Source organism: Molossus molossus, unplaced genomic scaffold, assembly GCF_014108415.1.
Source record: "Molossus molossus isolate mMolMol1 unplaced genomic scaffold, mMolMol1.p scaffold_m16_p_7, whole genome shotgun sequence".
Classification (NCBI taxonomy): domain Eukaryota; kingdom Metazoa; phylum Chordata; class Mammalia; order Chiroptera; family Molossidae; genus Molossus; species Molossus molossus.
The window spans coordinates 28,141,510-28,150,012 of NW_023425401.1; the positions used below are offsets into that span (position 1 = coordinate 28,141,510).

Here is an 8,503-nt window from a genome sequence, read left to right on the forward strand (position 1 = left end):
ACATTGACCTAATTCTTCACTATGAAGCAACGGAAGATACTTCCTGGGTTTTTTTTGTTTGTTTGTTTGTTTTTTCTTTATTGATTTTAGAGAGAAGAAGGGAGAGGGAAAGAGAGATAGAAATATCGATGAGAGAGAGCATCAACTGGCTGCCTCCTGCATGCCCCCCACTGGAGATTTAGCCCAAAACTTGGGCACGTGCTCTGACTGAGAATCGAACCGGCAAACTCTTGATGCATGGGTCAACGCTCAACCACTGAGCCACATCAGCCGGGTCTTCCTATTTGTTTGTTTGTTTTTAACTCAAAATAGGTAAGAGTAACAAATATATTATCATTTCTTGAAGACTCATTTTGTGTGCGGTGCATTGCTATCTTCTTTACAGTTTGAATGTACCAGGTTGTCTTCCATTGCCTCCTGTATTTAATTGAAGTTGTCATATTATTTTTCTTCCCATTAAGTCAAACTTTCTGAACTAATCACCTTTATATACTTTTTATACTGCTTTGAAAATCACATCATCCTAACCAATTCTAGTCTAACATCTTTCACAATTTCATTGAAATTACTCCTTCAAATTTATCACTGATGTTCTAATCAATAAATTTAAGTTTATTTCTTATTATACACTTTTTTGGTGTTATAAAGTAGTTGGTACTCATAGTTATTTTGTTTTCTCAAATTTTAAAGTAGTTTATGATTATCCCTGGACAATGAACAAATGGATATGTAGCAAATCTCAGTGGAACATTCAGGGAGGAAGAAGAAAGTAATGATCAATGGGTTGTGATATAATGACCATTATATCAATGAAATGTTCTCAATTCAAGGACTGCCTTGGAGTGGCAATGATTCACATATTTATTCCTCTAAATTCCCCCAAGGTAGGAATCATGCCACATTCTTCATCTTGTAAAAACTAAGTATTTGCTAAATATTTGTTGGACAATGTTTATTTTCTCCTGCCTTTTTAGCAGCATTTATTTCATATTTTTGTGCATTAAAGTCAATTGCACTAAATGAAAATATATCGCTCTTATTCTTCTAGATATCAGCATAAAATAAAAAATAATGCTGATCCGGCCCTGGCCGGTTTGGCTCAGCGGTTAGAGCGTCGGCCTGCGGTCCGGAGAGACCCGGGTTTGGTTCCCGCTAAGGGCACGTACCTCGGTTGCAGTTTGTCCCCGGCCCTGGTTGGTCGTGCGGGTGGCAGCCACTCAATGTTTCCCTCTCTTTCTCTTCCTCTCTCTCCCCCCACTCTATCTGTACAAAAAAATGGAAAAATGTCCTCGGGTGAGGATAAAAAAAATAAAAATAAAAAAAAATAATGCTGATCCGCCAATGGCCAGATGAAGAGAAAAGTCCCGTTTTTAGGCTCTCTCTTCATCCTCTGCTTTAACCATCGTATTATACTTACTCCAAAGCAACTACATTTTGAACAAGTGAGTCGTTGCTTCACATTCTTCACTCCTAGAAGTCCCCTGAAGTCCATGTGTGGACCAGTTGATAATTATGCAGAAACACCTGGACGTAAAGCCCTGAAATGTGTACCCTAATCTCTTTCCAATTTCTCACTGCAGTCACTGTCCAGCACCTTAGATTATACAGAATTACTACAGCCTTACAGCATTTTCTGTACTATTAACTAAAGGTAAAAGCAATTAGAGCACAGGATTAATAGAGCAGATATTGTCTCTGTTAAAATATTAAGAGTTTTTCTCCGACATCTGTAAAACACTCCTGTTATAAACAATCCAGGTACATGCGTGATACACAGCTGCCTCAGATGAGGACACTGACTTGCCTGGCACAAAGCCAGGATGCTGAATGTAGGCTGACTCTCGATGTGTGCTCTCCCGACACACACATGCAGGCACTTCCCTTCAGTGCTATTCACTTTGTCATAGAAATATGTCTCTCATTTCATTTTCACAATGCCATCTTTAGGAGGCAATGCCTTCCACTTTGGGGCACTTTAAAAAATAATTTTTCATTCTAAGGGAAGACATAGACAATTGCTTAGCATTAGCCACCATCTTTTTTTGTGAGATAACTAAAATATTCAAACCAATGAAGCAGTGTTGTTATCTCCGAGTTACAGGGTGGAATTCAGGAAATATCGATGATTTATGTCTTGTCCTGTCTGACTTGACTGCAGATTTTATTACGGCATATAATGGCATAAAATAATGGCGTTAAAAGTGAAGCAACGTATATTTCAGGAATCACACAGAAAATAATGGCACTCATATTTAAAACTGAGCTAAAGGATGTATTAATTGGAGAATTTATGTGGAAATAACCTTACATTCCTGGGATAAATCCCACGTGGTCATAGTGTAAAACTGTTTTTATATGTTGCTGAACTCAATTTCTTAGTATTGCACTGAAGATCACTGCATCTCTCTGTTATAAATGACATCGGTTTGTAGTCTTCTAGTGATGGCTTTGATTTTGTTATCAGGGTAATACTGACGTCATGGAATGAGTTAGGGAAACTTCCTTTCTGTATTTTTTGGAAGAGTTAGTGAAGGGTTGGTGTTTATTCTTCCTTAAATATTTGGTGAAATTCACCCGTAAAATAAGGCTGTCCTGAGCTTATTTTTGCGGCAATTTTTTAAATTACTTTTTCTATCTCTTTGTTATATGTATGTCTATTTTCTTTTTCTCTTTTTAAATTTTTTCATGAGTCAGTTTTTGGTAGTTTGTGTTTTCCTAGGTATTTCTCCATTTCATCAAAGTTGTGTAATTTGTATCCAATTGCTCATTGTATTCTATTCCAATTTTCAAAATCTCTCAAGGGCAGTATTAATGTTCTCTTCTATTCCTGATTTTAATTTTTAGTGTTCTCTATTTATCTGGTGAGTCCATCTAAAGGCTGTAAAGTTTGTTGGTCTTTTCAAAAAACCAACCATTAGTTTTGATTAATTTTTATATTTTCTTGTATATGGTATTCATATTTGCTTTAATTATTATTATTTTTTTACTTCTTGCTTTGGGCCAATTTGCTTCTTATCTGGTTTGTTAAGGAGAAAAGTTTAGCAACTGATTCAAGATCCATCATCTCTGACACAGGCTTTTACAGCCGCAGTGCTACCCCTTAACACTATCTGTATCCCATTAATTTGGGATATTATGCATTGATTTCCATTATCTCAATGTATTTTCTTAATTCCCTTTTGATTTCTTCTTAGACTCATTTGCTATTTAGGAGTGTATTATTTAACTTCCAAATATTTTTTAATTTCTTATATTTCCTTCTGCTATTGATTTCTAATCTAATTCTATCGTGGTTTAAGAGTACCCAGTTTTATAAATTCAATCATTTTACGTGTTTTGAGACCTTACATGTTTTATTCTGCAAACTGTTCTGTGTGCACTAGAAAAGACTGTGTATGCTGCAGTTATCGGGTGTACCACTCTGCCAGTGCTCATTCGGTCCAGTTACTTACAGGGTTGTTCAAGTGTCACATTTCCTTGGCGTCCGTCACTGAAAGAGAGGCATTGCAGTCTACAATTATCGTTGACTTGAGTTTATCGTTCTTCGATTCTGAGTTTTACTTTATGTATTTTGAGGCTCCACTGTAAGTTTCAGATGTGTTTATGGTTATGTAGGAGAATAAATGACTTCAAAACAACATACACTTATGCTGTCTTGAATACTTAAATTTGAAATTGTCTTTAGTAAGATTCTTCACATTATTGTGTGTATCTAAGTTACTGACTAGTATGTTTTCACTTCTGCCTGAAGGACTCCCTTAAGATTTTCTTATAGGGTACATCTGCCAGCAAGAAATTGTATAAGTTTTGTTTATCTAAATTTCTTCAGTTCTCTTTTATTTCTTTATTATCCTCACCTGAGGATAAGTTTTTACTGATTTTTTTTTTTAGAGGAATGGAGAGAGAGAGACTCATTGATGTGAAAGAGAAGCACTGATCCATTGCCTCCTATATGTGCCCCGACTGGAGATCCAACCTACAACCTAGGTATGGCCCTGACTGGGGACAAACCGGTGACCTTCCAGTGTACAGGACAGTGCTCCAAGCAGTTAGTCAAGTTGTCACTACAAAGGCAAAGTTCTTGAAGGAAATTAAAAGTGCTGCTCCAGTGAACGCATGGATAAGAAAACAAAAGAGCCTAATTGCTGATGTGGAAAAAGTTTTAGTGGTCTGGATAGAAGATCCAAACGGCAACAACATTCCCTTCGGGCTCATCCAGAGCAAGACCCTCATTCTCTTCAGTCCTGTGAAGGCTGAGACAGGTGAGGAGACTGCAGAAGAATCTGAAGCTAGCAGAGTCTGGTTCATGAAGTTTAAAGAAAGAAGCTGTCTACATGCTATAAAAGTGCAAGGTGAAGCAGCAAGTGATGATGTAGAAGCTGCAACAACTTATCCAAAATAACCTAGCTAAGATAATTAATCAACATGGCTACACCAAACAACAGATTTTCAGTGTAGATGAGGCAGCCTTTTTTGGAAGAAGATGCCATTTAGGACTTTCCTGTTTAGAGAAATGTTGATGCCTGGCTTCAAAGTTTTAAAGGACAGGCTGACTCTCTTGTTAGGGTCTAATGTAGCTGCTGACTTTAAGTTGAAGCCAATGCTCATTTACCATCCTGAAAATTCTAGGGCACTTAATATTTATACTAAATCTACTCTGCCTATGCTCTATAAATAAAACAAAAAAGTCTGGATGATAGCACATCTGTTTATAACATGGTTTCCTGAGCATTTTTAGCCCACTGCTAAAACTTACAGCTCAGAAAAAAGACTTCTCTCAAAATTTTACTGCTCATTGGCAATGCACCTGGTCACACAAGGGTTCAGATGGAGCTGTACAATGAGATTAATGCTGTTTTCATGACTGCTAACACAACATCCATTCTGCAGCCCACAAATGAAGGAGTAATTTTGACTTTCAAGTCTTATTATTTTAGAAGTACATTTTGCAAGACTATAGCTGCCATGGATAGTGATTCCTGCGATGGATCTGGGCAAAGTAAGTTCAAAATCTTATAGAAAAGATTCACCATTCAAGATCCCATTAAGAATGCTCATGATTCATAGGAAGAGGTCAAACATCACCATTAACAGGAGTTTGAAAGAAGTTGATCCCAGCCCTTATGGATGACTTTGAGGAGTTCAAGACTTCAGTGGAGGAAGTAATTGCAGATGTGGTGGAAATAACAAGAGAACTAGAATTATAAGTGGAGCATGAAGATGTAACTGCATTGCTGCAATTTTATGATAAAACTTTAATGAATGAGGAATTGCTTCTTATGGATGAGCAAAGAAAGTGGTTTCTTGCTAAGAAATCTACTCTGGGTAAAGATACTATAAAGGTTGTTGAAATTACAACAAAGGATTTAGAATATCATATAAACTTAGTTGATAAAGCAGCAGCCGGGTTGGAGAGGATTGACTCCAACTATTAAAAGAAGTTCTGCTGTGGGTAAAATGCTATAAAACAGCATTGCATGCTACAGAGCAATTGTTTGTGAAAGAGTGGATTCATGCGGCAAACTTCATTGATGTCTTATTTTAAGAAATTGCCACAGACACCCCAAACTTCAGCAACAACCACCCTGACTGGTCAGCAGTCATCAGCATGGAGGCAAGACTCTCCACCAGCAAAAATATTACAACTTGCTGAAGGTTCAGATGATGGTTAGCATTTTTTAGTAATAAAGTATTTTTATTAAGATATATATATGTGTGTGTGTGTGTGTGTGTGTGTATGTAGTCTTTATAATATATATATATTAGACATGATGTAATTACACACTTACTAACCTACAATGTAGTATACAGATAACTTTTATTTGCCCTGGGAAACCAAAAACTGCATGTGACTGGCTTTGTTGTGAATTCCCTTGATTGCGGTGTCTGGAATTGAACCTGTGACACCCCCAAGGTATGCCTGTAATTAAAAGAAACCAGTCACAAAAATTCACATATTCCATTTCACATATCTATTCACATAAACTATTCTTATCGGGAGATCTAGAGGAACATAAAATACATGAGCAGCTGCTAGGAGCTGATGGGAGGAGAGAATTTAGAGTGATGCTAAGAAGCATGGGGGTAATGTTAATGTTCTAAAATCAGACAGTGTTTATGGTTGCACATAGTACTAATAAGCCGAAGAACTTAACAGTGATAAGATGATGCTGGTTAGACATATATCTTTGTGTTTGAATAGTTAAAATATATCATAAAAATATCCCGGTATTTTTAGTATAGTTTAAATCAAGGCATTTGGTGAAGCTGTCCTTTTGGGGGTGATTCAGAAATTTTTATCAATTTCATAGTCGTCAAAACCATGAGGAGAACAAAATTTCAAGGACTTAAATAAAAAGTTCCTGAACAATGCAACATTATTTTCAAAGCCCTAGAGTCTCAAAAGGAAGAACAGGATCAAGCACAGAATATTCTTCTATAGCTCCTTCCTACAGCTAAAATCGATTTTAAAAATAAATACTTTTAAAGATAAAATAAATGTATATTTTATAAAGTAACATTTATGAATGGGGTCATTCTTATAAATGTATAGAATGTTAAAGAATTTAAAATAATAATTAAGATATCTGATCCACAAGGCAGACAGAACATCAATTACTAGAATGATTGCCTTCTCTCACCTATTTGCTATTAGCACATACTGTAAACAATATAATCCTGGAAGATATAATTTAAATTTTCTTGTATTGCTCCCTATTGAACTTCTCATTTATTTCTCAGCTATATTTCATAATAAATTAGAATATATGTAGCTATTGTGCTTGCCTCTAATACTGTTTGCTCCAAAAATAGCATAGATATGCTGAATAATTTTTGCTGATCTTTATAAGTTGATCATCTTGCTTTATTCTGTTTTCTAGATAGTAATAAAACTATATCATTGACCAAATAAGGTTCCTATACATGGCAAATTTTCTCTTTCCCAAAGCTTGTCTCAAAATTAAAAGACTAATTATTCTTATAACTTGATTTGCTTACAGGCACTTGGAATTTAAATGCGTTGGAAGAACACTTTTGTCCTCCATATAAACTCACTGCAGTAAGTCACAGGACAAACTGCTACCAACTTGAGTTTGAGTTTTCTGTTAAAACACGTTCCAAAGGTTTGTCAGGAAAATGCCTTTTTAATGAATCAAGTTCAACTCACACTTACACACCTAGACAGAAATCACAAGGCTCAATTTTTAATTAAGTGGGCTCAGGATTTCTATATCTTTACTCACATTGCCATATTTTCTGGTCTTTTACTTAATATATGTGCCAGCAAATAGGACACTGGGAAATCTTCAAAGCCAGAGGCAATGTTTCTACAATTAGAAATACCATTTCATTTTCTATTTAAAGAAACAAAGAGATGTTCTTAAGCATAAAAATATATGATGTATATGTGATAAAATTCTCTTTTGGTGCAGTGTCATTTAATGTATATGTCCTAAACTCCTGCTGTGTTCCGGGCATTGGAGATAGAACAGTGAACGCGTCAACAAAAGAATCTTTGTCCTCCTAGAACTTATATTCTCGATAGGAAAAACAAACAATAGCAAATAAATTTGATGTATTGGCATGGTATTAATTTTATGGAGAAAATAAAACTAGGGACAGTGATAACAAATGTTGGGGAGAATAGATAAACTTTTAAAGAGAGGGGTGATAGGAGGCTGCACAAGAGGACGGTATCTGAGTGTCAGCTGCAGAGGGTTCGGGGGGAGAAGCATTAAAAGTGGAGTATCAGCACGTTCAGAGTCCCCACGTGAGAGTGCACCTAGCACTGTAGGTTTACAGTGTTAGGAACACTGTAAAGCAAAATAAAATAAGTTAGGATATCACAAATTTAATTTCAGGAAAAAGTGGTGAGGTAGATATGTGTGTGTTTAATAATTTGAGGGATATGTATTTCCCCGGCCCTAACATGTTAAAATGAAGACATCTTAATTGAAAAATTCTTTAATAAATAAATTGAGAAATAATTGACAAATTATTTAAGAAACAAATATTAATTAGGTATCCAGAATGAATATGAAGTATGCAGTTGGTGGGTATAAAATTAAAAGCGATGGGAGTTAGCACCAGTTATGCTACCAAATGACTATGATTTTGAATGAGTCCAATAAACTGAGTTTCCTCCATCATAAAAATAAAGCTAACGCACTGTAAAATTTCTTCACCCCATACCTTACACAAACAGGACATGCTGAAGAGCTGCTGACCATCTGCCTGTGCAGTTACTGCAGCAGAGGGTACGATGTGGATGTATAAAGTTTCCTTCTTTTTTTTTTTTTTTTTTATCCTCACCCGAGGACACTTTTTCATTCTTTGTTCAGATAGAGCAGGAGGGAAAGAGAGAGAGAGAAACATCGATGTGAAAGGGACACATCGAGTGGCTGCCACCCGCACGACCAACCAGGGCCGGGGACAAACTGCAACCGAGGTACATGCCCTTAGCGGGAACCGAACCTGGGTCTCTCCAGACTGCAGGCTGACG

At 36.3% G+C, this 8,503-nt stretch overlaps 1 pseudogene; it reads left to right on the plus strand.

Moving 5' to 3' along the window:
* The first annotated feature begins 1,349 nt into the window (after positions 1 to 1,349).
* On the plus strand, positions 1,350 to 8,277 carry LOC118620365 (annotated as a pseudogene).
* Positions 8,278 to 8,503: the final 226 nt, after the last annotated feature.